This window comes from Monodelphis domestica, chromosome 1, assembly GCF_027887165.1.
Source record: "Monodelphis domestica isolate mMonDom1 chromosome 1, mMonDom1.pri, whole genome shotgun sequence".
Taxonomy (NCBI): domain Eukaryota; kingdom Metazoa; phylum Chordata; class Mammalia; order Didelphimorphia; family Didelphidae; genus Monodelphis; species Monodelphis domestica.
The window spans coordinates 551,986,418-552,013,979 of NC_077227.1; the positions used below are offsets into that span (position 1 = coordinate 551,986,418).

Consider the following 27,562-nt stretch of genomic DNA (forward strand, 5'->3'; position numbering starts at 1 on the left):
ATAATAATAACAGACTGTCTCCAACCTGATGAACCATTTCAAATCATTACAACAGAGGCACTAAATAGGTATCAAACTATTTCATATAGAGGGGGGGAAAGGAACTTATGCACATGGATTATGGAATCTGAAAACTAAGTATTGAAACAATAAAATTATAGTTGAATATACTGGTTCCTCCTTTGCTAATTTAGGAACAGCTTTCTGAATAAGACTATCTAGTAATATACAATATAAGAAAAAAGGAAGTGTGTTTTTTCATTGCTGAAATGAAGATTATCTTTACCACTCATATCTTAACATAAAAAGGATAACTTTCCATACTTTAAAAAATTGAATTTATTCAATTTAGAACATTTTTCCTTGGTTACAAGAGTCATGTTCTTTCCCTCCCCTCCCATAGCTGACATACAATTCCACTGGGTTTTACATGTGTCCTTGATCAAAACCTTTTTTCCATATTGTTATGTTTGCATTCAGGTGATCATTTAGAGTCTATATACCCAATCATATCCCCATCAACCCATGTGATCAAGAAGTTGTTTTTCTCCTGTGTTTCTGTTCCCACAGTTTTTCCTCTGAATGTGTATAGCGTTCTTTCTCATAAATTTTCCAGACTTTGATGACAATCAAGGATACTAATGACTATTTGTATTATGACTCTTGCATATAAAGGGGAACAAGACTACTTTTTATTTCCCAAATGAAAATGTAGAACTAAGGTCATGTCTTGTTCATCTCATCTTTTTTTCCATGCAATTAAAAATTGTTATGGTTTTGTAATCATAGATTATTTTTAAGATCATAATTTAAAACATAAAATAAAATTAATTAAATAGAATAAGTCAAATAAAAGTTATCTTGTAGATGATTATTGAGGAAAATTTCTATTCACAATAACCCTGGATAGTGAAATAAATGGAATACCTTTTGGCTACTATAGAGCTTCTATGTATAAAAGAGAACCCAAATTTTATATCTTCAAGACACCCAGGACCCATGCACATGTCATAAGATGGCACCAACATTATAGTGTCTGAGCTTTCCCTTTTATATATAGAGTTAAATCTCTGATGTCTATAAGATGAATTTTTGCCATCTTTCATCCTTTTCAGATTGAAGAAAAGTGTTTGGTGGGCCTACTAGGAGCTATTTGTTGCCTCTGCTCCTATAACTCTTTTAGAGATTTTTAGAACCTTATAATTGGTTAGGGGAGGGTACTGCAAGAAGGAAATAATAAAGGGGTAGAAGGGCAAGAAAAACAATTGGCTTACCCCAATGGTAAACTTACAAATTTATTATTCATTGTCTAGAAAAGGAATTTATCTCTTAAGGCCTTGACTGTATTCTGTAAAACATTTTATCTTTTCATTTCCCAGAATTGAAAGTAAACAAATAGGAACAAGAAAAAAATGTTATCAAGATTGACTATAATCTGAATTTTTTTTAAGTCAACGCTTTACAAAGAATACTCATAAGCCATTGTCTGAACTGAAAAAAAAAGTGCAGTAAAAAGGTTAATACATAAATAGGTAGAGCTAAAAAGCTAGAAATGGAAGGTGGTATGGGTGGTGTGACAGCTTCTTGCATCAGGAACTGAAACATTAAAAAATTGATAGCAAAGAATTACAATAGTACATGGTAATTGTATTTGTTTACATATCAAATTTTCTCTCACTTATGAGTTCAATCAATAGACAGTGATGAAGGGAATTAAAAGTGTTTCTACTACATGACCAGAAAATCATATTTTGGAGAATAAGGAAGAGAGTTTGCCTTTCTAATATGATGAGAAAAAAAATTCTGTTTCTGTAGCACTGGTGAGCCCACTCCCATATTATAGAAAGGAATAAAAGAGAGAGAAAAGAAGCAAAAGGTAGTTATTTCAATGACAACTTTCTTTAACTTTTCCTTTACCACTTGCTAAGATTCTGCCAAATTACAAAAGGATCTCTATTAGTAACCATTGTCAGTGATACTCAGCAGTGATATTACACCATGGACAAATGAACAAAGAATGAGCAGCCAATATTAAAATCAAAACCAAATAGCTTCTTCTACAAAGGAAAACAATATGTCAGGTGTTCATGATGTATTTTAGGGTACTATTATTTATATGGTCAATGATATATGAAAAAGATATCAATGATCTCAGAATTTCTATTAGTCTTATAGTTGAACCACTTCATTTTTAGAAGAAACAAAATCAGAGAGGATGGAAATTTTCATTTCTCAAATAGGAAAATGCCTAACCATTTTCCCCCAGTGTTTCATAGATCCCACCTTCTTGAGAACAGAAAGGTAACTGAAAAAAGGAAAAGGAAAAACTTGTTCCTTTGAGATCAGTCAACTTTCCCCTCCTCCTCCAAAAAAATCCCACCATCACTAACAGCTTAATAGCTTGTAAAAGTAATGAGGCATGAGGCCACCAGCTGAACCAAAACCCAGCAGGTTGTAGCTGTCAATTTTTCATGCTTTTAGTAGGAATAATGCACAAAACCTAGGTAAATCAAGTGTTTCAATTGCCATTTATGTTACTTTCTTCCAAGGATATTACAAGACAGTGAATGGTTCACTTTGACTCTTGTATCCAATGTCACAAATCACATCATGACTCTAAGAAAATTAATATCTATAAAATTTATGTTAATCAACATAGAAAAGGATTTAATATATCAGTAGTTGAGGACATTGAAATGGGGGTTTTGATTCAAGAAAAGACTAAAAGACAATATAGCACACATCAAAATAAAACACAAATTTGGAAAGAAAACATCATATAATTTTAGAGTCATCTCTTCCTCTTTAACCTAGACCATGGGAAGGCAAAACTGATATGTTTGTTAATTCCAGTTTTTGCAAAGTGAGCAGAGGAGTGGAAATAGAGAGTTTAGCCTAGATGCTATCTGACGATCCTTCTGTCTTTGACCTTCTAGGGATTTCCAAATTTCTTAAAGTCATGCAACCTTAGTTGTCATAGTATCTTTTCCCCCTTTCAATTAAGTCAAGGTGCTATAAGTGATTTTTAAATGAAAATTAATTAAGATTAAATTTGAGGATGAGGATTTTTGAGAATTTTATAACACCCAATGATACACAGTATTGTATAATGGAAAACACTAGAGATTTAGTCAGAATACTTGGGTTTGAAGTCTGAACTAAAGGATACTAAGTGCCCTTCCAGCTCTAGACACAATGATTCTAAAAGTAGAGCTATCCAGAGAGATGCAAATCAAAACAATTTTCAGGTACCACTTCACACCTAGCAGATTGGCTAACATGATAGGAAAGGAAAGTAATGAATGCTAGAGGGGATGTGGCAAAGTTAGGACATCAATTCATTGCTGGTGGAGTTCTGAATTGATCCAGCCATTCTGGAGGCAATTTAGAACTATGCCTAAAGGGCACTAAAAGACTGTCTGCCCTTTGATCCAGCCATAGCACTGCTGGGTTTGTACCCCAAAGAGATAATAAGGAAAAAGGATTGTACAAGAATATTCATAGCTGTAGTTTTTGTGGTTACAAAAAATTGGAAAATGCGGGGATGCCCTTCAATTGGGGAATGGCTGAACAAATTGTGGTATATGTTGGTGATGGAATACTATTGGGCTCAAAGGAATAATAAAGTTGAGGAATTCCATGGGGACTGGAACAATCTCCAGGAAGTGATGCAGAGCGAAAGGAGCAGAACCAGGAGAACATTGTACACAGAGACAGATACACTGTGGTACAATCAAATGTAATGGACTTCTCCATTAGTGGCAATGCATTGATCCTGAACAATCTGGAGGGATCTATGAGAAAGAACACTATCCACATTCAGAGGAAAAACTGTGGGAGTAGAAACACAGAAGTAAAACAACTGCTTGATTACATGGGTAGAGGGGATATGGCCGGGGAGGTAGACTCTAAATGAACATGCTAATGCAAACACCAAAACCATGGGAATGGGTTCTGATCAAGGATGCATGTAATACCCAGTGGAATTGCATGTTGGCTATGGGAGGGGTTGGAGGAGGGGCGGGAGGAATAAAATATGATTTTTGTAACTAAGGAATAATGTTTGAAATTGATCAAATAAGAATAATAAAATAAAAATAAACGTAGAGCTATCCCAGGTCATGCACAAAAAATCTGAGATTCTTTGCCTTCCAGAGTTACTGTGTAATACAAGGCCTCTTAAAAATTTCCTTTTATAAAATTATGCTGAAAAAAGCATCACAAAGCAGGTATTGTTCCAAGTTTCCTTGGAATATTAGTAGATATGTCATTATAATGGTACAAATGAAGAGGAATTGTAAACAAGACAGGCAATTTGCACCTACTCAAAAGCTGCATTCTTCATTCATGCTGTTCCTGTAATTCTTTAGAAATAATGTTTTTAGCTCCCAGATTTTTGATACCTATTAATTTTTCCTTCTCAGTTTTTTTTTTCATTATGCCAGTGATGTGACTTTACAGTCTGGGACACTTTTATAATATAAAACTTCATTTTTCTAGGCAGATAGGTGGTCCAAATGGATACATTGCAGCAACTGGAATCAGGAAAAGCTCTGTTTGAATCTTGATTTGCAACCTGTGAGACTGAAGGCAGTCATTTACTATCTTAGTGTCTTGTTTTCTTTATCTGTGCAGTGGGATACTATCATTATTATTACTATTATTCTTTATCTAGAGATCACTCATAACACTGTAATGAAATCTGAGGCAACTGAGAACATGGAAAGAAAAAACAGAGAACTGTTATGCTGTTGAAATGAGGGTCAGAAGCTCCATGAAAAAAAAAAAACAAAACTTTATGCAGTTCATTTATATAATAGTACCTTAAGATCCTGGGACTTATTTATTCTTATTATACATAAAATTTGAGTAAAACTGGTTCTTGTTCCCTGCTCCAGGGAATATTTGAAGCAGTATAGTAGAAAGGTATGATATAGGTGATGAGATAGCTTCTTGAGTCAGATACTGAGACATTAAAAAAAAGTGATTGCAAAGAATGAGAGAATGACTATGAAAAGCAGATACAGTAAATGAACAGTCTAATAGTCTTGGACCATATATTGTAGGAGGAAAGGGGGAAAATAGATTTGATTAGCCCTTGGGAAAATAGGAGGTTTCTCTTAAAGGTGTTACATATGGCAGAAAAATGTATATATATATATATATATGTGTGTGTATAAAACATCATTTATAATAGTAGCTCTGCTTAAGATATTAGGGAAGTATAGAATAGCTTATATAGGCAGAATGTTCCCAAAATTTGTTATATTTTAAATATATTAGCAAGTTTAATAGTTGTTTCCACATGAGTGCAGAAGAAATACTAGTTTTAGAATAATAGAAGAAATTCATTTCTGCATGATCCTCTGATTTTTCTTAGTCTCAGTTTTGTGATCCTGAGGTATGTTTTGCTACTCTTGCTTGTAATAGATGTAGTTTTAATTTGATATCAAAAAAAATCTCCTGTCCTGATTCTTGACATAGGGACATCATTGTTGAAATAGCCAATATCAGAATAGTGGGTAGAGCCATTCTATATCTAGAAGATAAGCCCCATTATGTGAGATTCCCAAGATCCAAATATTGGGAACATTAAAAAATTCTTTTATAATAGGAGTTAGACCCCACCACCATGCAGATGGACAGATGAATATTCTTGAATATCCCTATAAAAAATCCCACTCAAATCCTTTTGTCAGTGGAGTGATCATTGCCAGTCCTTTGACAGTACAGTGGCTTCTTAGGCTGAGGCAGGGGTTAGTTCTTTCTTTCCACAGGTATTATCTTGTTTCCCAAATGGAATTTCTTCCCCCATTGTCTTCTTTTCTCTCTTCCATAATTCTTCTTAAAGAGTTTACTATCTGTGCCTCTTTGTTTATGTCTACCACCAACCTCTACTAGTGTGAAATGTGAATGCATCACTAATAAAGCTTCATGTAATTAGAGTTACCTCTTCATGTCAGCATCAAACTGGTAACAAGCCATTGGCACTTCTTCTTAGTTCATGACTTGCTGAGTAAAACTTAGACCTGATTTTTCTGAAATCTGTACCCCCCCCATTCCATGGACAGAGTGGAAAAGGTAGAATCATTGCTGTCCCTTACCTTTACCAGAGAAAGAAAGGGGAGAAATGGAATCCTGTGCTTCAGTAGTAGACAATTCCTTCTTTCACCAGGTAGAGCAAGCCATGAGCTTGGATCCTATATGTAGTGATAGGGAATTAACTCCTCTCTTGGTTCCAAGTCTATAAGTTAATGGCCAGGAATGGAACTAGGACTCTTGTCAGCCAGACCTCAACATATAGGACTTCCTAAGCTCACCAAAGAGAATGAAGGTTAAGGAACCCTTGTGAGATTTAAAATGGTTGATGTCTTAAACTGTAGTGAGTTAAAATGGTGGAAGATATAAACTGTGATAGATATAAGAGAGGGTGAGTAAATTTGACCTCAGAAAATGTTTCACTACAGTGTCTTGGTTTTTAAATCAAATATAAGGTGGTTGCCAGGGAAATATTCCCAATTATTCAAATACCCAAGTCAACTGGGTTTATAGAGATTTTAATTAATACAAATGTGGAATTAAAGAAAAGAGAAAAAGATAGAAAAAGGAAATAAGTATGAAGGGTCTTAAGCCAATATGGCCTAGACCTGACTCTTAAGAGAGAGAGAGATCAGTCAGTCAGTCTTTTAACACTCACCACAAGGTCTGCCTAAACAAGGATTCTAGTGACACCAGGCCAGCTCCATCTCAGCTGACTTCACCAGAGAGCCTTCCAGCCAGAGAATGTTCCAAAGGGCCTCTCTCCAGAGCCTCCAGAGGGACAGAGTCCCCTTACAGGAGCTCCAGCAAGACCTCCTTAGAGATTGTCCTCCACAAACTTCCCTTCTCCAGAGCCTCTCTCAAGAGATTCTTCCCAAGCGGTCCTCATCAGAGATCCTCCAAAAGGAATTTCTCCAAAAGGATTATCTCATCAACAGATTCTGCTTTTTCTTATATAGGGGTTTTTCTCCCATGTCACATCCCCTAAGTCCCTACATCTACCAATCACTGTAGACTCTTTCCAAAGGACTGCCCATCTAAATTCCTGCTAAGTCGACCAATCTCCTCAGTAAGTCTGAAGGAGAGAAAACACAGCTGAGTCAACTAATCTCATCAAGAGAAAACTTGCCCGACCCTTTTAGGTACCTAGCATCCCATTGTATCAATTCTAAAAACAGGCCTGGCTCAAAGAACTCCTTGCCTTGTTATGAGCATGGGTCCAAGTACTTTCTTTGTTTAGCAAGGAGTTTTCTCCCCCAAAGCAGTCTTAAGTACGCGTGGAGTAGGGATACTCCAATAGCAAGGAGTTTTCACATTCAAGTAGAGTTCTCACTATCTGGTAGGGAATTATTTCAAGTAGGGAATTGGAGGATTCCTCAATGTGGAGTAAAATTTTTAACATTCATAAGTCTGTGAAATTTTAAGGTTTACACCTATAACTTAATGACAGGGAATTCCCTTCCTATTGTAACTCTTTGAACCATAAACTACTGGCTGGGATTAGGAACATGATTCTTGGATAAAATGCCTTGTCCTACTACAATGGAGCCCATTCCCTACTATGGTCAAGAGGAGGCTTAAATACCTTATGAAAATAATGAAGCCTTTCCTGATTTCCACAAGATGATAATACCTTCCCTACTTCCCTCTTAGCCCTGGACAAATTATCTTAAATTTATTTGATGTGTGTGAGTGTGTATGTGTGAATGTGTATTTGTGTGTGTATTCATGTATATATCAAGCTGAAGGCATTTAAGTTCTCTCCCCATTTAGAACATGATCATATCTAAAGACACCTGCCCCCATATTACACTTATGGATGCTTTTTATCTAAGTGCAACTCTTTACTTTTTCTTTCCACCTTTACACATGTTTGCATAAATGCATATCTAGGAATGGATTTAATTTGCTTAATCAGTTTCAAGCAAATTAAATTGAAATCTTTTCCCCACATCAAGCCCATCTTGCCTTATCAAAAACTGGAATTTTGTTTCTATTTTAGTTCATAGAACAAGGTCACAGAAGAGGAAAAAGGTGGAGAGATACATACACACATAAATACAAAGTATATATAAAATAATTTTAAGGTGGAGATTGCTAATAATTGGGGGGGGAGAGAAAGAAATTAGAAAAAGCCTTGTGTAAGAGAACAGACTTGAGCAGGATCAGAAGAAAGACCTCAAATATCATTTAGTTTATTTTAAACTTAAACATTAAATCACTTTATAAATCTGATAAAAGGTTACATGACCAATTTTGTGAAGAGCTCTAACAAGAGAGAATTCACTGCTTTTTCTCAAAGGCTTAGGCAACTCTGCTTTCTAAATCAATTGGTGTGACTTGAGCTGACCCTTTGTGGTTTTATATATTAGGAAATTATCTGGGCAAAGAAGAAGGTACCCTAAGGAGCATAATGCAGACTATACTTTAATATATTCAGAAAAATTGCAGCATGATACATACTCTTCTTGATAAACAATAACAATAGAAAATAAAATACTTGAAAGCTAATTATTTTAATGAGAATAATAAGCTTTGAGCTCAAGGTTTCCTGGAATCAAAATTAGCAAACTTCTCAATGGTCTGAGCTTTGTTCCCTGGAAAGAGCACAACATTTACATCTAAATTAGTTATCTAGGAAAAGCATGCATTTAATCTTAGGAAAATAACAGAAAAATACTTATAGTGGCACAAAGTTAATTAAGTAATTTTTATAAGGGGCACAACATTTATATGTGAACATTTATTAGTTGCACAAGAGCTCTGGCTATAAAGATTTGATGGTGTTTATAAAGTTTTGTTTCTAGAATATAAAACTTCAAAAATTATTTCAGCTATATATGTATTAATTTAGGATAATAGCTGAAAGGGTAGCCTATCATTTCCCACAAAGGCAGGAAAATCTATTTTTCAATTCAGTTTTTAAATAAAGACAAAATGACACCAAAATCTGAAATACAAGATAAATTATTTAAATTGAAATATTTTAATTTTAACACTTAATTTATTCATCACAAACTTAATAATCTATTTGACTCTAGGTAAGTATTTGTTTGAGACATTTTTCTTAGAATTTTTCTGAAGGATATAGTCTTATTTTTCACAAATTAACATTATTCCTATTTCAGTTACTGATGGCACTTTTCATTTTAAAGATACACCCTTAGATTTTTAACAAGTCTATTAAATCACCAATCTGATATTTTTATGTCCATTTTTCAAATAAGAAAACTAACTCTCAAAGAGGGTAAGCAATTTATATATAGTCATAAAGCAACCTGTTAAGCCAGGATCAAAGTAAATATTTATTTTTTATCTTTTCTCTTTCAACTATATCACACATTTTATTTAGCTTTATCAGGGGAGATATGAAGAAATTCAAGATTACATAAAGAGTAGTTAATATTATAATACTATAACTGTATAAATTCAACCAATTCTGGAGTGCATGAGTGTTATGGCAAACAGATTAGAATGAGGCATTGGGAGGATGATAGGATTTTTTCTCCAAGGAAGATAAAATGAAACCACATCAGCACACACCAATAAGTACATTTAAGGGAATATGCAAAGTCAAAGAAAGTAAATAACTTATGAACTTTTAGGCTATCTGAAAGGTGTTCCTCTAAGGTCCATCTACTTTTTCTCTGCTAAACATATGCATAAATTCAATGGGACAAAATCAGTCTTAATTCCCCAAACTAAGAAAAGACAGTCTTACTACACTTATGAATAGGGAAAATAGATACATAAAAGCCTCATGGTGACAATTGACTTTCTTCTCTGTTACTTCATTACTTTCTCTTAACAATTTCTCTTAAGATTCTAGACCTTTGCTTCCTTCCTTTTCATTATATTAATATAACTCATCCATTAGCATTGTTGCTTCACTCCTTATCTTACTGTTAAGACATCTAATTTATCCCCATTGTAGATGATACTTGCTGATGGTTTTAGATAAATATCACTTATTTTTTAAGAAAAAGCCCATTTATTAATAAGATTTCTATTTTTTAAATTAGAATGGGTGCTATATTTTGTCAAAGAATTTTTTTTGCAACAATTGAGATAATCATGATTTTTGTCATTGTGTTTATTGAAATAAGTCAATTATGGTGATCATTTTCATTCCAGTTTATAAATCCCATCTGGTCATAGTGAATAATCATTGTGATATATGGCTGTAGTTTCTTTGCTAGTATTTAATTTAAGATTTTTGCATTAATACTCATTAAGTAAGTTGATCTGTAATTCCCTCTCTTTGTTTTTAGTTTTCCTGTTTTAGGAAACAATACTATATTTGTGTCATGAAAAGAATTTGAAAGGACTCCTTTGCTTATTTTGCCCAAGGGTTTATATAGTATTAGAACTAATGTTTCTTTGAACGTTTGACAGAATTCACTTGTGACTACATCTGGCTGTGGGGATGTTTTCTAAGGGAGTTCATTGATCATTTCTCCAATTTCTATTACTGTGATGGGATTATATGCATACTGTATTTCCTCTTTTGTTAATCTGGGAAATTTATATATATTTTTAAATTATCCTTACATTTCACCTAGGTTTTCAGATTTATAGTCATATAACTGAGCAAAATAGGTTCTAATGATTGCTTTAATTCCTTCTTCATTAGAGGTGAATTCACCCTTTTTATTTGTGTTACTGATAATTTAATTCTCTTTTAAAAATCAAATTAACCAATGCTGTATCAGTTTTATTTGTTTTTTTTTAATAAACCAAATTCCTAGTCTTATTTATTAATTCAATAGTTCTCTTACTTTCAATTTTATTAATTTCTCTTTTGACTTTTAGGAATTTCAATTTAGCCTTTAACTGAGGATTTTGATTTGTTCTATTTGTAATTGTTTTAGTTGCATGCCCAATTCATTGCTCTGCTTTTTCTCTATTATATTGATATAATCATTCACATATATAAATATCCCCCTAAGTACTGCTTTGGCTATATATCATAAATGTTGATATGTTGTATCCTCATTGTCATTCTCTTCAATTGATTGGTTATATAATTTGTTCTTTGAATTCTTTTGAAGAAATAGATTATTTAATTTCTAATTCATTTTTAATTTGTCTTTTCATGAACCCTTATTGATTATAATGTTTTTGGATTATAATCTGAAAATGTTCCTTTTATTTTTTCTGCATCTGGTTGTGAAGTTTTTATGTGTTAACTACATGATCAATTTTAATGTCAGTGCCATGTGATTTCAAGTTGTTTTCCACAGAAGAGTTACTTCACATTGGTCCCTTATTGGTCTGGGACTCCTATATTCATTTTGTGGTACTATTTTAAGATTGATTTGAAAACATTCTTGGAGAGGTTCCAGCTTTCTCTGCTGCTAAACCATCTTTATATGTTTTTTTAAGGAAGTTGTATATAATAAGTGATTAAGAGTTTAAAATATAATCCTTTCCTCTGTTCAGCTTTATGTATGGAATTTTATAATAATTCAACATCAGAGTAAAATTATTAAAAAGAAAATATTTATTTTATTTTGTTTATGTTTTTTAAGTTTTTATTTTCAGTAAAATGGCATTTTATTTTTTCTATTTTTTCTGTGTATAGTGATAGAATCTAGTATTGTCATTTAAAAAAATATATCAAATTATGCACTTTGTCACATTGAACCACCTTTCCAACCTTTGTACAAATCCAATTCATTTATGTTGATGAGTTTTTCTAATACCTTTCTATACTCTTTCTTTTTTTTAAACCCTTACCTTCCCTCATGGAGAAAATACTGTGTATTGGCTCCAAGGCAGAAGAGTGGTAAGGGATAGTCAATGGGGGGTTAAGTGACTTGCCCAGGGTCAAATAGCTGGGAAGTGTCTGAGGTCAGATTTGAACCTAGGACCCAATCTCTTGGCCTAACTCTCAATCCACTGAGCCACCCAGATGACTCCCTTCCTATACTCTTTTAATGATAATTTTACCTGAAAATGTTTCATATTCTCTATTAATAATTATCTCTAGTCCATTTTCTTTGCTTTATTCCTCTCTGTTAGTATGATCACATTTGTGAATTTCCATTTCAATCTAGCATACTCTTTTTTTATTTGTTTGGATGCATGGCATCTCTTTTCAAGTACTAACTAAACTCACTCTTTAAGAATCTGTCTTATTTTTAATGACTCTAATAATGTATCCTCTTTTCTATTTCCCTCCCCATTTTCACGAACTCCTACCTTTCCTATTTCCCTGTTTGATGAGATATATTTCTTTACCTAATAGAATTGTGAATGTGTGAAATCTGAAGACTAATTGAATATTTGTGGTTTTTAATCTATGAGGAAATTTTACTGGAATTTTACTGAATTTGTTCCTATTTTGTTCCTGATTTGTTTCCTATTATATAAACTAGGTATCTGTATTTACTGTGAATCTGGTCAGCTCAAGAGAGAGACAGTTTTCCCAAAAGGCTGTAAGTAATTGCTTTAGTCAGTGGGGAATATCTATGAGTCAGTCTTCTCCCAATGCTTTTGTTTTAAATAAAACAATATTAAGATATATTTTTAAAACATTTTTAGGCTTCACTCAATTTCTAGGTGCAATTTTCTTTTAAAATAGCCCTTAGCTCAAAGAATAACACATTATATATCTGAGTCTGAGTGTGTAGCACAGGATGACAAACTGTACTCTTCTTACAATAACAATGTCATCTGCTTGTAAGATATCACCATTTTCACTTTCACATGGGGGCAAATAGGCTTAGATACAGAAATCCATTTTAAGCCTTATCAAGAACAGCAATAATGAAACACACACACACATACAGCATTATAAATAGATGTGAAATGAACTATTAGATAAGGCTAGTAAGGTTATTTTGCAGGCAATTAAAAGCACATGTTAGGGAAATAAATGAAGAAATAAACTAAACCTTGCAAAAATAAACTTCCCAAATGTTTATTTAAAGCTTCGCATTTATTGATATATTTCCAGGTTTATTCCTTATCCTCTTGTTTTGGTAGTGGTGATAGTAGTGTATGTGTGTGTGTGTGTGTGTGTGTGTGTGTGTGTGTGTGTGAGAGAGAGAGAGAGAGAGAGAGAGAGAGAGAGAGAGAGAGAGAGAGAGAGAGAGAGAGAGAGAGAGATGCTTTTTTCCCAAAGAATTGTTATTCTAGGAAAGACTCAGTCAGCATGTCTAAATTTTAAAAGTATTTGAAGGAAGTTGTTCATATGAAATGCTTTTGCTCTGGTTAAATGAAAGGATACAGTTGCAGCCAAAAATATCAACACTAATTTTCATTTGATTAGTTTCTTTTACTAATTCTTTTTGATGTGCACACGAGAAAAATATAAACAATAATTGCAGTTTAAATTTTTTTGAGATTTTTGATGAAAAACATTCAATTTGTGATTTTCCTTTTTCAGTCAAAGAACCCCTTAATGTGAAGTGGCACAAATAATATTGTTGAAGATATGTATGATCAGAAAATGATATGATGGACCAAATGGTCCCTAAGGAATAAATACTGTTCCAAAATGATACAATTCTAATATCTATGATTGATGTAAATTTGTAGCTCTATTTTAAAGCAGTAATTGTATATATGTAAGGAAGGACATATGGGGCTACATTCATCAATTGGATTGTTGAGTTTGAGTTTTGGAAAATGAGACTGAAAGATTTACTCCATCAAGAAAATGTAGGGAATTGGATCATATGATCTAAATCCTTTTTCATTCTACAATTCATGGTAATTATTCAAGAAATAGACACAGTGCTTAAATTCACTGCTTTCTTTAAATGTTTTTTGAAAATTTTCCTGGAATAAAAATTGAGATCCTGATTCTACCTTGTTATGTGTCTCTACAAATTTAGCTTTTGCCCTTGTATTAATGGAAAGGTAAGAAGGAAGGGAATGAGAATCCATGTAGCATCTACTATATTCCAGGAACTATGCTCAGTAATTTTTACAAATATTTCTTTTTGAACCCTATAAGAATCCTATAAAATAAGTGTTATTATTGTCCTTATTTTATAGTTGAGGGAACTGAGGCACAGAGAATTTAAATGTCTTAATAAGGATTACCCAGTTGGCAAACGTGTGAGGCTGGATTTGAAGTTGGGTATTTCTGCTTCTGTGTCCAAAACTTTAGCCATTGTGCTCCCGTCTGCCTCATCACTGAGGCAATAACTTAAATTAGAGTTTCTTAACTTGGAGTCCATGCGTGTCCTTTAGGAATCCATTGATAGACTTTGGAGAGTCTATGAACTTTGAAGGAGGTAAATTTTATATTTGTTTTTGATAATTTCAAATTGTAGGTAATCAGTCCCTTCAATTATTTTATTTAACTTGATTTTTTATTTTTAACATTTAAAAAAATGACCTCCAAATGCTCTTCCTTCTTCTAGGCCTTGCATCATTCCTTGAAAAAGCAAGCAATATGATATAAATTGTATTTGTGAATCATGTAAAATATATTTTCATATTAACCATGTCACTAAAAACATGAAAAATAAGAGGACACTTTTATATTTCAAGTTTCACTGGGAGTTTATCAATTCTCTCTCTAGAAAGTAAATGGTATTTTTTATTAGTCCTTCACAATTGTCTTGGATCATTTTATTGATCAGAATAGCTAAATCTTTTACAATTGACCATTGTTAAAATATTGTTATTGTGTACAATGATATTTTGATTCTGCTCATTTCACTTTGAATTAACTCATGTAAGTCTGTAAGTCTTCCCAAGTTTTTTTGAAAGTAACTTGAAGTACTGTCTATATGAAACCTTTCCTAATTCTCTTCACTCAGTTTTAGTTCCTTACTCCCAATTTTTTCTTCAATTCTTAGGCTTTCCAAAACTGATTTACTAGTTCCAGTATCAACCAGAAGATCATAAATCTGGTCTCCAATAGTTACAGACACATATGGTTCTGTACTGTAGTTGCAATGATTCCAATACTGGTGCAAGCACAGTAACATCAGTACAAAGCTCAGTCATTTCCTGTCCATTCAATTTTTATATCTGCTTGAATTGCATGGTATTCCCAGGATTTAACATCATTAACACCATCATCAGCTTTTTCACTACCTCCATCAATTTTCTGAACCATAGACTTAAGTTCCCTATTCACACACTCCACTTGACCTGAACTTTGTGGGTGATAAGGAACATGATATTTAGGTGTTATTCCTAGATTCTCATAGACTCTTTTCAAGATATGTTGTGTGAAATGAAATCCTTTATCAGAGTCTATGGTAAATGGCACACCAGATCTAGGAATAATTTCCTTAATTAATACCTTCAGAACAAAATTAGCTGTATTTGTATTAGATGGAAAAGCTTCAGGCAATTTTGTCAATCTATCCACAATTACCAGACAAAACTTGTCTACCACCCAAATTTTGCAGTGACACTGGATCTACGATTTCCTTTAGATATTGAATCTCTGCCACAAGTATGACTTCTACAATGGATCACTGCTAGCTATTTAGGTTTTTGAATAGAATCCAACAACTCAGTTATTTTTTCTGCATGAATAATTGGTTTTCCCAATGCAGTAATAAAACCTCGTTCTTTCCAGATCTTCCCTGTAGCATGACATACAGAAAATGTATAAAGAGAGTCCATAAAAATATTTGCACTTTTATCATCAGCTAGAAGACATGCTTGCTTCAAAGTCACTAGCTCTGCCCCTTGAACACTAAGGTGGCCACTCCAGAACCAGTACATCTAATTCCATTATACAAATATGAAGAACCATTTGTGAATAATACCAACTCTGGATTTTCAATAGGGGTGTCTTTCAAATCCATCCTAGGCATATCCACTAGATCTACTACTTCTACACACTCATGTAAATGTCCACCATTGTCTGGCAAATCAGGAAGAAGTGTAATTGAATTTAATACAACTCCTCAACTGGATGTTCTCACTATCCAGGAGAATAATTTCATACTTAGAAATCATTTGTTCTGAATAAGCTTGAGTATGAAATTTCCTCATTAGTGTTTCTATTTGATGTGAACAATACACACTCAATGGGCATCCCAAAACTAAATCTGCTGAGTTCTGGGCTAACACTGCAGAAGCTGCTACACCCCTTAGACAAGGAACTGTACTAGCACCTATTGGATCAAATTGACAGCTATAATAGCAAACTGAACAATAACTTTGTCCTCAAGTCTGTGCAAGTACACCAGAAGCATTACCTTTAGTTTCATTGATGAACAGTTGGAATGGTTTTGTACAGTCTGGGATACTCAAAGCTGGAGCAGAAAAAATGCTTCTTTAAGTTTACTTAAGGCTTGCAGCTGTTTAGGCTTTAGTTTCAGAGGTTCTGATTCTGTATTCCTGGTTAAATCTGTCAGACATTTTGTTAATTCACTATTCCCAGGTATCCATTGTCTACAGAAACCAGTTGTTCCAAGAACAGCTCTGAGTTGCTTTTTGCTCTTAGGAGCACTCAGTTTTTGTATATCTGCTATTCTTTTCTGTGTGATACTTCTGGAACCCTCTGATAACATAAAACCAAAATATTGAACTCAAGGCAAAACCCACTGTAATTTTGCCTTGGAGATTTTATGCCCACACTTATATAACTCTAACAAAAGAATCTTGCTATCTTTTAGACACACTTTAGCATTTGGGTATGCAAGGAGAATATCATTCACAAAATGCACTAATTTACTTTCTTTGAATGTTATAGCTTGTACATCTCTACTTAGAATTTGTGAAAATTGGCTTGGAAAATCAGTGAATCCCCGGAACAAGCAAGTCCACTTCCACTGAGTTTTTTCCCCAGGTAAAAGCTAAGATCTTTTGAGAATGATTTGGAACTGAGAAAAAAGCTGAGCATAAATCTACCACAATGAGATATCTTGTCTGACTTGGAATGGAAGAGATGATAGCAGCTGTACAAAGGGATGTGTTTTTATTACAGAATCATTGACTGTTCTTGATTTCTGTATAAAATGATATACGACCTTGCCATTTTATCTAACTTTGGCTTTTTGACTGAAAGAGTAGGGGTATTAAATTTGGAGAAGCAAGGTATTATGATCCCTTGTTGGATTAGGGATTCAGTCTTTGGTCTTATTCCCTCAATTGCTTCTTTAGTCAAGGAATATTGAGGTACACAAGGAATTGGTCCTTCCTTAGTCCTCACCCTGACTGGAGTAGCTGATTTCAATATATAATACATCTGTTGAAGACTTTGAGCAAAGATCTTAAGGGATATTCTAAGGTATTAGATGAATTGAATCTAAGTCACCCTCTGTACTGACTTAATATAAGAATAGCAATGGAAAAGTTTTCAGAGATTTTTCTGGTGGATGTAATGAGATATCACCAGTATCAGTACATTCGAATGTTGCTCTTAGTTTACATAATAAATCTCTACAGGAAATATTCATTGGCCAGTCTGGCATACAAATAAATGCATGTTCCAAAGATAATGGACCTAAGGTAATCATTTTTGGTTGTAATTTTGCTACTCTCTGTGGTTTTCCAGTAGCTCCTATTACTTCCATTGGACCAACAGTTCTACAATTCTTAGGAAGGCTTTGCAAAACTGATATACTGGCTCTAGTATCAAGCAGAAGATTATCATTCTATACTATTTGGTGTTTGGAATGTTTCCAACACTGGTGGAAGCACATTAACATCAGTGAGAAAGCTCAGTCATTTCCTGTCCATCTAAATTTATATCTGCTTGAATTGCATGATATTCCCAGGATTTCACATCTTTAACACCATAATCAGCTTTTTCACTACCCTCATTGGCCCTTATAATCTCTACTTTGGTATCATTGCTTTCATTTACAATCACATTACCTTTATCTAATTTATATTCTTCTTTAATTTCCATTATTACTCAGTCATTAGAATTTTCCACTAATTTTATATTACAATATTCTTTTTCCTCACAATTATTAACACAAATTACATTATCCTTTGTTTTGATCATATCATTTATAACTTCATTAGTTTTATCTCCATCACCATTTCCCCTTGATTGTTCGAATACAGAAGAACTCAGGGTATACCTTCATAATGAATATGCCCCTTTGTCCTGATCACCCTTAACTACTTGATTGTATTTGGGCCTTGCTCCGGATTTAACCCACTCCAGCATAGAGTTTAAATCTGGTCCTTGAGTCCCCTGGCAGCAAGCATTTTGGCATATGTTACCATTATTTCTCCTTTGGTAATTGTTCCAATTATTATTATCATTATTATTACAATTCTTCAGTCTATTGTACCTTCTGCTTTTATTTAATTGCCTTGAAAATTGACCTCTGTATCTACAATCCCTGAAAAAATGCCCAGCATGATTGCACAAGAAACACCTTTGGGGACAACATCTCCTTTTCCTAGGCTTATATTGGTGGCTAGGTTGCACAGATTTTAGAGCTGCCACAGCTTTCACTTCCTTTATTGTGCTGTCTCTAGCTTTATTTTCTGCATCCCTCAATTTTTTTTAAGTGTCTCTTTCCTCATATTTAACCTCATTATCAATATACAAATACATTGCTTTTCTTCTCAATCCCTCTAATCCCATTTCCTCCCAATCAGGGCAATTATTTCTGAAGAACAATTTGATTTTAGGGATTTCATTTTTCACAAAAATTCTCTTAATATAAGCAATTATTACTTCCTCCAAAACATTAAGGCCTAAAAAGATTTTGGCTGCATCAGTGATTCTTTCCAGAAAGTTTGTAGGTGTTTGATTAATTTTTTGTTTGATATTTTCAAATTTAGACTAGGCATTTTTTGTGCCTTTTCATGAAATCCATGATTGACTTTCTGGTCTCTTTTATCAATTTATAATAATCTTTATTATTCATATCCATATTTGAAAAGATTCTGGCCTTGGGGTCAATAATGGATCATTTTTTGTCTCATCAATAAACTTATTTCTTTCCCTTTTCCCAATACTTATTTCATTAATAAATTAAAATCACCATAATCTATATTAAAAATGTCTATAACTCTTTGAAATTCTCTCACAACCTTGTTTGGTTCTATGGCAAAGGATGGTGTTCTACATTTAATCAATTCTAAATTCTCTGGTATAAACAATTTGTGTGACTTTACTTTCTATTTTATATCATCAGATACAACAGGGATATCCCTTAATGGAAACAAAGAGGCTTGCTTTTTGTTTCATTCAGCCTCTTTCCTTTATAATCTAGTTACTTTCTTAATTTTCCCACAATTGTCCTTTAAATAATTTTCAAAATCATATGTTACAATCATTCTTTCTTTCATTCATGTCTCCATTACCTCTATCTTTTCCTTCATAATTATAATCATTTGCTTCATCTCAGAGTCCATAGTAATCCACAATACAATAACTTTCATTCTATAGCCAACAACAAAAAAACACAAATTTACATTTATATAATACAAATAAGAATAAATAAATCAAAGGTACATGTGCTAAGACAGATCTTATAGTTATTTCCATCAATGGTTTCAACCACTCATATCCAAGAAGTACATAACACCACTGAGGAAACAGGGTGAAAATTACATAAGGGATATATAGTATTCACTCCCATAGATATAATAATACAAAATTGGCCATGTCTCCTGACATGATATTAATAGTGTATATCATGTTACTATATGACAAAGAATATGTTATATTATTATCCACTTTGATTATATTACTTAATACCCAAGAACTGAACAAAAAATTTTTTCAATTAAAAATATCAACAACAAAAGCAAAATGGCCACCTAGAACATACATGTGCTAGTGGACTTTAAACATTCAAATAAGGGGGCAGCTGGGTGGCTCAGTGGATTGAAATCCAGGCCTAGAGACAGGAGGTCCCAGGTTCAAATTTGGCCTCAGACACTTCCCAGCTGTGTAACCCTGGGCAAGTCACTTGACCCCCATTGCCTAGCCCTTACCACTATTCTGCCTTGGAGCCAATACACAGTATTGAAAGCTAACAAATGCTAGAAGTGAAAATGGAATCTTCCAATCCAACTGCCAATCTACTCTCTAACAGGTTTTCCCTATCTAAAGTCAATTATTTTCCCAGGTTTACTTAGCTGGCTCAGCCAAATATAATAGGGAAAGTTTGGGGAAGGATAAACAGATGGGATCACACTAACAATATATAAAAAGATGTTTATTTAACTAAATAGGAATAAGGGAATTGGAAGGGAAATAGGAGATTATTTACTACTATTAATCCACCCAGGTATTAATTCTTAGATTTTCTAAACAAAACAACTTAACTGAATAAACTAGTAGAAGATACAAGGGATTATTAATAGCAACAAGGCCAAATTCTTTTTTTAACATTATTTTATTTGGTCATTTACAAACATTATTCATTGGAAACAGTGATCATTTTCTGTTCCTCTCCCCTTCCCCTCCCACCACTTCTCCCATAGCCAATGCAGGATTCCAATGGGTATCACATGTGTTCTTGATTCAAACCCATTTCCATGTTGTTGGTACTTTCACTAGAGTGTTCATTTAGAGTCTCTCCTCAGTCATTTCCCCTCAGCCCCTGTAGTCAAGTAGTTGCTTTTCATCGGTGTTTTTACTCCCACAGTTTATCCTCTGCTTGTGGATAGTGTTTTTTCGATCCCTGCAAGTTGTTCAGGGACATTGCATTGTCCCTAATGCAGAATTCCATTATCTTCGATTATACCACAGTGTATCAATCTCTGTTTACAATGTTTTTACTGGTTCTGCTCCTTTCGCTCTGCATCACTTCCTGGAGGTTGTTCCAGTAACCATGGAAATTCTCCACCTTATTATTCCTTTTAGCACCATAATATTCCATCACCAACATATACCACAATTTGTTTAGCCATCCCCCAATTGAAGGGCATCCCCTCATTTTCAAATTTTTGGCGACCACAAAGAGTGCAGCTATCAATATTCTTGTACAAATCTTTTTCCTTATTATCTCCTTGGGGTACAAACCCATCAATGCTATGGCTGGATCAAAGGGCAGAAAGTCTTTTATCACCCTTTGGGCATAGTTCCAAATTGCCCTCCAGAATGGATGGATCAATTCACAGCTCCACCAGCAAAGAATTAAAGTCCCATCTTTGCCACATCCCCTCCAGCATTCACTGCTTTCCTCTGCTGTCATGTTAGCCAATCTGCTAGGTATGAGGTGATACCTCAGAGTTGTTTTGATTTGCATCTCTCTGATTATAAGAGATTTAGAACATTTTTCATGTGCTTATTAATAGTTTTGATTTCTTTTTCTGAAAACTGCCTATTCATATCCCTTGCCCATTTATCAATTGGAGAATGGCTTGATTTTTTTGAACAATTGATTTAGCGCTTTGTAAATTTGAGTAATTAAACCTTTGTCAGAGGTTTTTATGAAGATTGTTTCCCAATTTGTTGCTTACCTTCTGATTTTAGTTATATTGATTTTGTTTGCACAAAAGCTTTTTAATTTGATATAGTGGAAATTATTTATTTTGCATTTTGTGACTCTTTCTATGACTTGCTTGGTTTTAAAGTCTTTCCCTTCCCAAAGGTCTGACATGTATACTATTCTGTGTTTGCCAAATTTACTTATAGTATCCTTCTTTATGTTCCAGTCATTCACCCATTTTGAATTTATCCTGGTGTAAGGTGTGAGGTGTTGATCCAAACCTAGTCTCTCACACACTGTCTTCCAATTTTCCCAGCAGTTTTTATCTAATAGTGGATTTTTGACCCAAAAGCTGGGATCTTTGGGTTTGTCAAAGACTGTCTTGCTTTGGTCATTTATCCCAAGTCTATTCCACTGATCCTCCTTTCTATCTCTTAGCCAGTACCAAATTGTTTTGATGACTGCTGTTTTGTAATATATTTTGATATCTGGGACTGCAAGGCCCCCTTCCTTTGTATTTTTTTTCATTATTTCCCTGCATATCCTTGATCCTTTGTTATTCCAAATGAACTTTGTTATGGTTTTTTCTAAATCAGTAAAGAAAATTTTTGGAAGTTCAATAGGTATGACACTAAATAGATAGATAAGTTTGGGTAGGATGGTCATTTTTACTATATTGGCTTATTCTACCCATGAACAGTTAATGTTTTTCCAATTGCTCAAATCTAATTTTAGTTGTGTGTAGAGTGTTTTGTAGTTGGGTTCATATAGTTCCTGTGTTTATCTCGGGAGATAGATTCCTAGGTATTTTAATTTGTCTGAGGTGATTTTGAATGGGTTTTCTCTTTTTAGTTTTTGCTGCTGAGGTGTGTTGGAGATATATAGAAAAGCTGATGCCATATGCGGGTTTATTTTGTATCTTGCAACTTTGCAAAAGTTGATTATTTCAATTAGCTTTTTGGTTGAATCTCTAGGATTCTTTACCTAGACCATCATGTCATCTGCAAAGAGTGATAACTTGGTCTCCTCCTTGCCTATTTTGATGCCTTCAATTTCTTTTTCTTCTCTAATTGCTACTGCTAGTGTTTCTAGTACAATGTCAAATAGTAGAGGTGATAATGGGCATCCTTGTTTCACTCCTGATCTTATTGGGAATGCATCTAGTTTATCCCCATTGCAGATGATATTAGCTGTTGGTTTTAGATATATACTGTTTATTATTTTTAGGAATGACCTTTCTATTCCTATGCTTTCTAGTGTTTTTAATAGGAATGGATGTTGTATTTTATCAAAGGTTTTTTTCTGCATCTATTGAGATAATCATGTGATTTTTGTTGGTTTGTTTGTTGATGTGGTCAATTATGTGGATGGTTTTCCTACTATTGAACCAGCCCTGCATCCCTGGTATAAATCCTACTTGATCATGGTGGATGACCCTTCTGATCACTTGCTGGAGTCTTTTTGCTAGTATCCTATTTAAGATTTTTGCATCTATATTCATTAGGGAGATTGGTCTATAATTTTCTTTCTCTGTTTTTGACCTACCTGGTTTTGGAATCAGTACCATTTTTGTGTCATAAAAGGATTTTGGTAGAACTCCCTCTTTGCTTATTATGTCAAATAGTTTGTATAGTATTGGGATTAACTGTTCTCTGAATGTTTGATAGAATTCACTTGTGAATCCTTCGGGCCTGGGGATTTTTTCTTAGGAAGTTCTTTGATGGCCTTTGAGATTTCATTTTCTGATATGGAATTATTTAAGAATTCTATTTCTTCTTCTGTTAGTCTAGGCAGTTTGTATTTTTGTATATATTTGCCCATATCGCCTAGATTGGTGTATTTATTGCCATATAATTGGGCAAAGTAATTTTTAATGATTGCCTTGATTTCCTCTTGATTGGAGGTGATGTCCCCCTTTTCATCTTTGATGTTGTTGATTTGCTTTTCTTCTTACCTTTTTTTAATTAGATTTACCAGTACTTTTTTTTGTTTTTTTTTCAAAGTACCAGCTTCTAGTCTTATTTATTAGTGCAATAGTTCTATTACTTTCTATTTTATTAATTTCTCCCTTAATATTTAGGATCTCTAGTTTGGTTTTCTTTTGGGGGTTTTTAATTTGTTTGGTTTCGAGTATTTTTATTTGCATTTCCAATTCATTGATCTTTGTTCTTCCTAGTTTGTTAATATATGCACTCAGTGATATGATTTACCTCTGATTACTGCTTTGCCTGCATCCCAAAAGGTTTGAAAGGATGTCTCGCCATTGTCATTTTCCTCGATGAAATTATTAATTGTTTCTATGACTTCTTCTCTAACTAAATGATTTTAGAGTATCATATTGTTTAATTTCCAATTAATTTTTATTTGGTTTTCCATGTACTGTTACTGATCATTATTTTTATTGCCTTGTGATCTGAGAAGGCTGCATTCATTATTTCTGCTTTTCTGCATTTGAGGGCCATGTTTTTGTGACTTAGTTCAATCTTTCTGAATGTGTCATGTGGTGCTGAGAAGAAGGTGTATTCCTTTTTGTCCCTATTAATTTTTCTCCATATGTCTATTAATTCAAATTTTTCCAAGATTTCATTTACTTCTTTTACCTCTTTCTTATTTATTTTTTGATTTGATTTATATAAATTTGATAATGGTTGGTCGAATCTCCCACTAATATGGTTTTACTGTCTATCTCTTCCTTCAATTCTCCTAGTTTCTGCATTAGAAATTTGGGTGCTATAGTATTTGGTGCATACATGTTGATTAGTGATATTTCCTCATTGTCTATACTCCCTTTTAACAAAATATAATTACCTTCCCTATTCCTTTTGATCAAGTCTATTTTTGCTTTGGCTTTGTCAGATATCATGATTGCAACTCCTGCCTTCTTTCTATCAGTTGAGGCCCAGAGGGTCTTACTCAATCCTTTAATTCTGACTTTGTGGGTGTCTACCAGCCTCATGTCTTGAAGATGATATATGGTAGGGTTTTGGATTCTAATCCTTTCTGCTATTCGTCTACTTTTTATGGGTGAGTTCATCCTATTCACGTTCAAAGTTATGATTGTCACTGTGCACTCCCTGGCATTTTGATATCCTTCCCTAATTCTAACCTTTCTACTTTAGCTCTAACCTTTTATTCCAGTGATTTACTTTATATCAGTACCCTTTGTCCCATCCCTTGATGTGTTTCCCTTTCTAGCCCTCCCTTTTTGTTCCCTCCCCCTCCCCTCTCCATCCCTCCCTTTTTGTGTTCCATCTCCCCCACCCCCCTTGGTTTTCCTTTCTCCCTACCCTTGTTGGGTAAGATAGAATTCAAAATTCCAATGGATCTGAATGTTCTTCCCTCTCAGAGTTGATTCCCCTGAGAGTAAGGTTTAAGTAAAAATTATCTTCCTCTCCTTCTTATAGGAGTTTTCTTCCCCTCCCCTTCCTGTGTGAATCTTTGTGTGAGAAAGATTATTCTATTTGGTTTTTCTTTTCCCTCTATTTACACATCACATTTTCCACATATTAATATATATATATATATGTTGATATAAATGTAGTTCTTATTGAATAGAGTTTAAATAAATGAAAAGATAACAATTTTCTCCTTTTCCCTTTCCTTCATATTTACCTTTTCAGGTATTCCATGCTCTTTTTTTTTCGATATCGAACTTTCCACAGAGCTCCAGTCGTTTTTTTGCAAAAACTTGGAAATCTGCTATTTTGTTGTATGCCCATACTTTCCATTGGAAATATATAGTCAGTTTTGCTGGATAGCTGATTCTTGGTTGAAGACCCAGGCCTCTTGCCTTTCTGAAAATCATGTTCCATGCCTTACAATCATTTAGAGTGGAGCTTGCAAGGTCTTGTGTGACCCTGATGGGCATTCCTTTATATCTAAATTGTCTTTGTCTGGCTTCTTGTAAGATTTTGTCTTTTGCTTGAAAGCTTTGGAATTTGGCAATTACATTCCTGGGAGTTGTCTTTTGGGTATTTAGTGTAGAGGGCATTCTGTGAGCTCTTTCAATGCCTGTATTGCCCCCTTGTTCTAGAATCTCTGGGCAATTTTCTTTGATTATAACTTGTATTATGATGTTGAGTTTGCTGTTTATTTCTGGCTTTTCTGGTAGTCCAATTATTCTCAAATTATCTCTTCTTCCTCTGTTTTCTAAGTCTGTTACCTTAGTGAGATATTTTATGTTTTCTTCTAATTTCTTAATCTTTTGACTTTTCTTTATTGATTTTTGCTCTTTTGCAAGATCATTGTCTTCCAGTTGCCTGATTCTGACCTTTAAAGCCTGGTTTTCCTTTTCAGTTTGGTGAAACTGGTTTTGTAGTTGCATGAATTTTTTTTTGCTTTATTTCCAACTTTCCCTGACAGAAGGCTTCCATCTTTTTGATCATTTCCAATTCAAATTCTTTAAGTGTTTCTGGGGAGTTTCCATTTCCTCTGGAAGGTTTCAAAGCATTTGCTTGTGTTTCCTCTTCTATCTCCTCTATATTTTGTATTTTTGCTCCATAAAATATGTCCAACGCTGCCCCCTTCTTCTTGTTTTTCTTGGCGTTTTGAGGCTTTTCTGTGCTGTTTTCCATCTCTATCTGAGTGGGGAGGACTAGCTCTTCTTATATCTGTATGTTGTTCAGATGCTTTAGCCCCCAGCAAATTGTCCTTTCTCTGCAGCTGTTCTGTCTTCCCGGGGAAGCCAGGAATTTGCTGGTGTTTCGGTTTTACTGCTCTCCTCAGTTCCCTCCAGCTGCTTCTCCGTTGCCTTACTTCCACACTCTGAGCCTGGCTTGGTACTGTTCACAAGGTATTTCAGTGCCTTTGCTGGACCGAAGACCCTGCATTCTGAGGGGGAGGGACTGTGGCTTCCTGAAGCTCCGAGGGCTCTCGATAGGATTAACTTCAGCTGGGTTGGACTGAGTATGGCCTGAGGCAGAGACCTTCTGTGAGACTCAGATGGAAGGATGCAGCCAAGGGGCTACAGGCTCCCCCCATCTCTCTCTGTTCCCTTGCTGTCTGTGTTGGGTGCCCCCGGGACTGGGTCAATTTGTTTTCAGGATGTGGCCTTCAGAATAGCCAGCCCTGAAGTCCCTTTGCTGGCTCTGAGGTTCCAACTGCTGCCTCTGACTCAGAGCTCTGGGTTGGGGGTGATTGGTCCTGGGACCTTCCTTCTGCCTACCCCTTAGATCTGAGTGATCTAGGGTTCTGGCTTTTGGTGGGCCATACCTTTTGATCCAGGTCCAGGAGGAGGGTTCCCATGGTCTATCCTGTTGTTTGTTTTGAATTTAGGTGCCCTAGGAACATACAGTTTGAGATCTGTAAAAAAGGGTTTCTGGAGATCTGAACTTTAGCTCTGCCTAAGCCGCCATCTTGACCAGGAGTCCCAAGGCCAAATTCTTACAAATCCCAGAGTCCTTGGTTGGGTCAAAACAGTAGGATCAAGATGTAGAATTCTCACAAGGTCACGAAAGGGAGGAAGTTAACACCCATTCACAACTGTCTACCACAGTGAAGGGGAACACTCACTCAACTTAAAAAATAATCCAAGTCCCTGGCAGTTCCTAAATTGGTTTCTTCAGGGAGACCCTTTGGCACACAACTTCTCAGTCTGCCACCCAGCTTGACAGAGTTTCCCAACTGTCTTAGAATACTTACCTAGCCAGCTTTGTGGAATCCTGGTTTTGCAACATCCAAGGCTGTCAGCCTGCTTTGCTATGCCCTGCTAGAAATCCTTTCCTATAGTGCCTTACTCCCACATTTTTTCTTTTAAAAATTAGATTTTATTTTTCCCAATTACATGTATACAAATTTTAACGTTCATTTTCTAAAATGTTTAATACCAAATTCACTCTTTTCATTCCTCCTTCTACAATTTTAACACTCATTTTTTATTTTGAATACCAGTACATTATATTGTTAATGTCCTCATATACCTGCATTTGTAGATGCAACCTTCTGAATATAGATTGTGATTTCCAAAATACAGGATATTGTCCTCATGCCTTTGTGTTTTGGGTATGAAAGATAGTAAATAGATCAGTAGCCTCAATTGTTTGAGGCTTCTTCTATTTTTTTAAACTCTTACCTTCCTTCTTGGAGACAATACTGTGTATTGGCTCCAAGGCAGAAGAGTAGTAAGGGCTAAGCAATGGTGGTCAAGTGACTTGCCCAGGGTCACACAGCTGGGAAGTGTCTGAAGCCAC

The 27,562-nt window shown here is 34.5% G+C and overlaps 1 protein-coding gene across 6 annotated transcripts in view; it reads right to left on the bottom strand.

Annotated features, from left to right (window-relative positions):
- SNTG2 (syntrophin gamma 2) overlaps window positions 1-27,562 on the bottom strand; it is a 771,339-nt gene that overhangs the window by 309,206 nt on the left and 434,571 nt on the right. The gene's annotated exons all lie outside the window — the stretch shown is intronic.